Consider the following 6,000-nt stretch of genomic DNA (forward strand, 5'->3'; position numbering starts at 1 on the left):
AAAACCTGAACTTGTGAACACACCCTAAGGCCATTTCCTAAAAACCACCAACAGGTGAAATAAGTAATTCTATATTAACCCCCTTTACCGTAAAACCCCTAATGGGACGTTTGCACTTAGATAATCTGCTGCAGGTTTTCCATATTGGAAATTTCTGCAGCAGAAAATCCTCAAGCCACTTGATTGATTGATTGATCCTCAAGCCACTTGCCAATTGATTTCAATGGGTAGCAACATAATTTGCTTTCAGAAATTCCACTTGCAGAAAACCTGTAGGAGATTATATACAGTCATGGCCGTAAATGTTGGCACCCCTGAAATTTTTGTAGAAAATTAAGTATTTCTCACAGAAAAGGATTGCAGTAACACGTTTTGCTATACACATGTTTATTCCCTTTGTTTGTATTGGAACTAAACAAAAAAAAGGAGGTAAAAAAAAAAAGCAAATTGGACATAATGTCACCAAACTCCAAAAATGGGCTGGACAAAATTATTGGCAAACTTAACTTAATATTTAGTTGCACACCCTTTGGAAAAAATAACTGAAATCAGTGGCTTCCTATAACCATCAATAAGCTTCTTACACCTCTCAGCCGGAATGTTGGACCACTCTTCCTTTGCAAACTACTCCAGGTCTCTCTTATTGGAAGGCGCCTTTTCCCAACAGTAATTTTAATATCTCTCCACTGGTGTTCAATGGGATTTAGATCTGGACTCATTTCTGCCACTTCAGAACTCTCCAGCGCTTTGTTGTCATCCATTTCTGGGGGCTTTTTGAAGTAGGTTTGGGGTCATTGTCCTGCTGGAAGACCCAAGATCTCGGACGCAAACCCAGCTTTCTGACACTGGGCTGTACAGTGCGACCCAAAATCCTTTGGTAATCCTCAGATTTCATGATGCCTTGTACACATTCAAGGCCCCCAGTGCCAGAGGCAGCAAAACAACCCCAAAACATCATTGATCCTCCACCATATTTCACTGTAGGTACTGTGTTCTTTTCTTTGTAGGCCTCATTCCATTTTCGGTGAACAGTAGAATGATGGGCTTTACCAAAAAGCTCTATCTTGTTCTCATCTGTCCACAAGACATTTTCCCAGAAGGATTTTGGCTTAGTCAAGTTCATTTTGGCAAAAGGTAGTCTTGCTTTTTATGTCTCTGTGTCAGCAGTGGGGTCCTCCTGGGTCTCCTCCATAGCGTTTCATTTCATTTAAATGCCGACTGATAGTTCGCGCTGAAACTGATGCTCCCTGAGCCTGCAGGACAGCTTGAATATCTTTGGAACTTGTTTGGGGCTGCTTATCCACCATCCGGACTATCCTGCGTTGACACCTTTCATCAATTTTTCTCTTCCGTTCACGCCCAGGGATATTAGCTACAATGCCATGAGTTGCAAACTTCTTGATAATGTAGCGCACTGTGGATAAAGGCAAATCTAGATCTCTGGAGATGGACTTATAACCTTGAGATTGTTAGATTGTTGATATTTTTCCACAATTTTGGTTCTCAAGTCATCAGTTCTCTTCTCCTCTTTCTGTTGTCCATGCTTAGTGTGGCACACACAGACACACAACGCGAAGACTAAGTGAACTTCTCTCCTTTTTATCTGCTTTCAGGTGTGATTTTTATATTGCCCACACCTGTTACTTGCACCAGGTGAGTTTAAAGGTGCATCACATAGTTTAAACAAACACATTTTTCCACAATTTTGAAAGGGTGCCAATAATTTTGTCCAGCCCATTTTTGGAGTTTGGTGTGACATTATGTCCAATTTTCTTTTTTTCCTCCCTTTTTTGGTTTAGTTCCAATACACACAAAGGGAATACACATGTGTATAGCAAAACATGTGTTACTGCAATCCTTTTCTGTGAGAAATAATTCATTTTCTAGAAAAAATTTCAGGGGTGCCAACATTTACGGCCAAGACTGTACATGTGAACATACCCTAACAAAGATCTTGCATGACCAATTGCCGTCACATTTTCAAGTCATATAATTAGTAAAAAGGGTCCATCTGTCTGAAATTTTGTCTCAGTGCACCTGTTTCGTGACAGAGGTTGTTATAGAACATTACTGAACAAACAGCAGCATGAAGACCAAGGAGCTCACCAATCAGTTCAAGGATAAAGTTGTGAAGAAAAACAAAGCAGGGTTAGGTTAGGTTATGGGACCTATAACACTGCAAAAAAAAAGTAAAAAAAAAGTGTTAATAAAGGTCATTTAACCCCTTCCCTAATAAAAGTTTGAATCACCCCCCTTTAACCATAAAAAATAAAACAGTGTAAAAAAAAAAAAATAAACATATGTGGTATCGCCGCGTGCGTAAATGTCCGAACTATAAAAATATCATTAATTAAACCGCACGGTCAATGGCGTACGCGCCATTTTGGTCACTTTTTATACCATTAAAAAATGAATAAAAAGTGATCAAAAAGTCCGATCAAAACAATCATACCGATAAAAACTTAATATCACGGCGCAAAAAATGAGTCCTCATACCGCCCTGTACGTGGAAAAATAAAAAAGTTATAGGGGTTAGAAGATGACATTTTTAAACGTATAAATTTCCTGTATGTAGTTATGATTTTTTCCAGACGTACAACAAAATCAAACCTATATAAGTAGGGTATCATTTTAACCGTATGGACCTACTGAATAATGATAAGATGTAATTTTTACCAAAATATGCACTGCGTAGAAACGGAAGCCCCCAAAATTTACAAAATGGCGTTTTTTCTTCGATTTTGTCGCACAATGATTTTTTTTTTCCGTTTCGCTGTGCATTTTTGGGTAAAATTACTAATGTCACTGCAAAGTAGAATTGGTGACGCAAAAAATAAGCCATAATGTGGATTTTTAGGGGGAAAATTGAAAGGGTTATGATTTTTAAAAGGTAAGGAGGAAAAAACGAAAGTGCAAAAACTGAAAAACCCTGAGTCCTTAAGGGGTTAAGAACAAGCGCATATCCAAGAGTCCAGAAGACTCTATACTGCAGGACGGTGGACCACAAAAAGACATTCTTCTATAAAGTAATGTTTTCTGAAATAAAGAAGAGTTCATCCATCTCCGTATTATTCATGAAAATTTTAAGTAAAAAATCACACACAACAAGCGTTCAATGGTGTAATGGTTATTATTCTGGAAGATTCAAGTTTATTACTGAGAAAATTATCAGAAAACTTGAAAAAAACAGTACCCAAGAGGGTTTAATAACCCCATACATTGCACCATAAATGTTGAAATTTAAGTTAAGCATGTATGTATCTATATCAAAAATCCTAAAATTAAAGGCCCAAGCCCAGAAGCATCATGAAGGCATGTAGTTCCTGAAAGACACAGGATGAGTCAGGAGCAGGCATTGGCAGCACCCAAGAGGGTTTCATAACCCCTTACATTTAAAGATCAATTTTGAAATTTGCATTAAGCTTGTATTTAGCTACTGCTAAACACCCAATAATTTAAGGCCCAAGGCCAAAAGCGTCAGTGAGGCAAGTAGTTCCTGAAAGACACAGGATGAGTCATGAGCAGGCATTCGCAGTACCCAAGAGAGTTTCATAACTCTCATTGATAACCCAAGAGGGTTTCATAACCATAAAGTGTTGGTGTAGCAGCATGGTCAATCTACTCTGAGGCATCTGGCATTGGTGGCTGGAAATCCTGGCTGATCCATCCCTGATTCATCTTGACAAACGTCAGTATCTCCTCATTTTTCGTGGACAGATGAGTTCGCCTTGGGGTGACTATGACCCCGGCCGCACTAAACACCCGCTCTGATGGCACACTACTGGCCGGGCAGGACAGCTTTTCCAGGGCAAACTCTGCTAGTTGCGGCCATAAATCAAGTTTGGCTGCCCAGAAGTCCAGCGGATCTTCAAGGTGTGTTGGAATGGCCATGTCAAGGTATGCCACCACCTGCTGGTTCAGGTCCTGCTCCATGTCTACCTGCTGCTGATGAGTTGCTTCACTATGCGGGTGAAGAAAGCTACTCATCAGCGACTGAGCTGGTACTGCTTCTGCCACCCCTCTCCTCCCCAGCAGCCATGGCAGTGGAAGGTGAGCGCAGAGTGACCCCCGAGTCAGACTTGTGAGTGGATGGACCATGTCGCTGATAGGCATCGGCCAACTGACTACGTAGGATCTCTCTGTAGTAGGTCAGTTTGTCCTTCCTCTCAGTGGGTGTAAAAAAGGCCCCCATTCTGGGACGGTAGTGAGGGTCCAATAAGTTGGAGATCTAGAAGTCATCCCGCTAACGAATTTTGACAATTCGGTTGTCACTACGCAAGCAACTGAGCACGCATCGTGCCATTTGCGCCAGTGACTCAGAGGGACTACCTTCCTCCATCTCCACTGCATACTGCCAGGGTGTGTCTGGGTCCTCTGTCTCGCCTTCCTCATAACCCTCTAGCTCCTCTGGCTGCTCCTGCTCCTCCTCTCCTGTCCGATGACTAGAAACACCGGCCATCTCATCCAACCTAAACTGTGCTCCACTCTGCCCCTCATCCTCCTCCTCCAGTTCAGCCCCCACAGGGCTCATGTAGCCTTGAGATGTAGGCGCAATGACTCCATTGCCGTGGCCAGCCAATGTTTCAATCATTTGTTGTAGGAAATAAAGGAGTGGAATGACATCGTTCATGCCGCAATCCAGGCGACTTACAAATAATGTGGCTTCCTCAAAGGGCCTCAGCAAACGGCAGGTGTCACGTATGAGCTGTCACTGGTTCACATTGAAGTTACACAGGGGAGTACTCCTATCTGCTTGGATCATCAAGAAATCGGTGATGGCTTTTCTTTGTTCGTATAGTCTGTCCAACATATGGAGGGTGGAATTCCAACATGTGGCAATGTCACAAATAAGACTATGTTGTGGGATACCGTTCTGATGCTGCAGTTCAAGGAGGGTGTGCTTTACGGTGTACGAGTGGCTGAAGTGCATGCACAGTTTCCTTGCCATTGTCAGGATGTTTTGCAATTGGGGTGAAGACTTGAGGAAGTGCTTGACAACCAGATTCAACACGTGTGCCATGCAGGGCGCATGTTTCACACTTCCTTGTCGCAGCACAGACACAATGTTCTTCACCGTTGTCGGTCACCATGGTTCCCATTTCCAGATTTCGTGGAGTAAGCCATACTCTTTCTTTACGAATTAATTTTAGCAGTTCCTCCCCTGTGTGACTCCGTTCGCCAAGGCAAACATGTGAAGAACAGCTTGACAATGCCGTGCCCTACACACATGGTACGATGAAGGGCCACCGAGATTTCTACGTGCAGTGGAGGCCGAGGACACGGTGGAGGCTGAGGAGGCGGAGTCGCACACTGTCACAGGACCAATTGCCTGAGAGCGAGAGCATGGAGGAGGAAGCAGTGTGACCTGTCCAAGTTGCTGTTGTGGCTGTGCAGGAACCACATTTACCCAGTGGGCCGTAAAAGACAAGTATTGTCCCTGCCCATAGTTACAGCTCCATAGTTACACGTCGGCGCTGCCATGCACTTTTGAACACACCGACAGGCTCAAGGACTGGCCCACCTTCTCTTGTACAAACTTATGCAGGGCTGGTACTGCCTTCTTCGCAATTAAATGGCGGCTTGGGACTCTCCACCTCGGCTCGGCACAAGCCATCAATTCTCTGACAGGTGTAGAGTCCACCACTTGAAAAGGGAGGGACTGCAGCACCAGCAACTTGAGACAGGAGCACATTCAACTTCTGTGCCGTTGGATGAGTGGGCGCATACTGTTGTCTCTTGGACATGGCTTCGTCGATGGATTGTTGGCGGAATGGCTGACTAAAAGTGGGAGAAGCAGGAGCATCTGGAGCGACAGAAGGAGGGTTTGACACACAGCTCCCTTCGGCTGAGGTGGTGGAGCCTTGGCTGGATGAAGGAGGGAGCGGATGGCCAATGGGTGATGCATCAGGCTGTACCACTACATCGGAGCCACGGTTCTCCCAGGCTGCTTTATGGTGGCGAAGCATGTGTTGACGCAGGGCCGTGGTGCCGACATTGGGA

Source organism: Hyla sarda, chromosome 6, assembly GCF_029499605.1.
Source record: "Hyla sarda isolate aHylSar1 chromosome 6, aHylSar1.hap1, whole genome shotgun sequence".
Lineage (NCBI taxonomy): Eukaryota > Metazoa > Chordata > Amphibia > Anura > Hylidae > Hyla > Hyla sarda.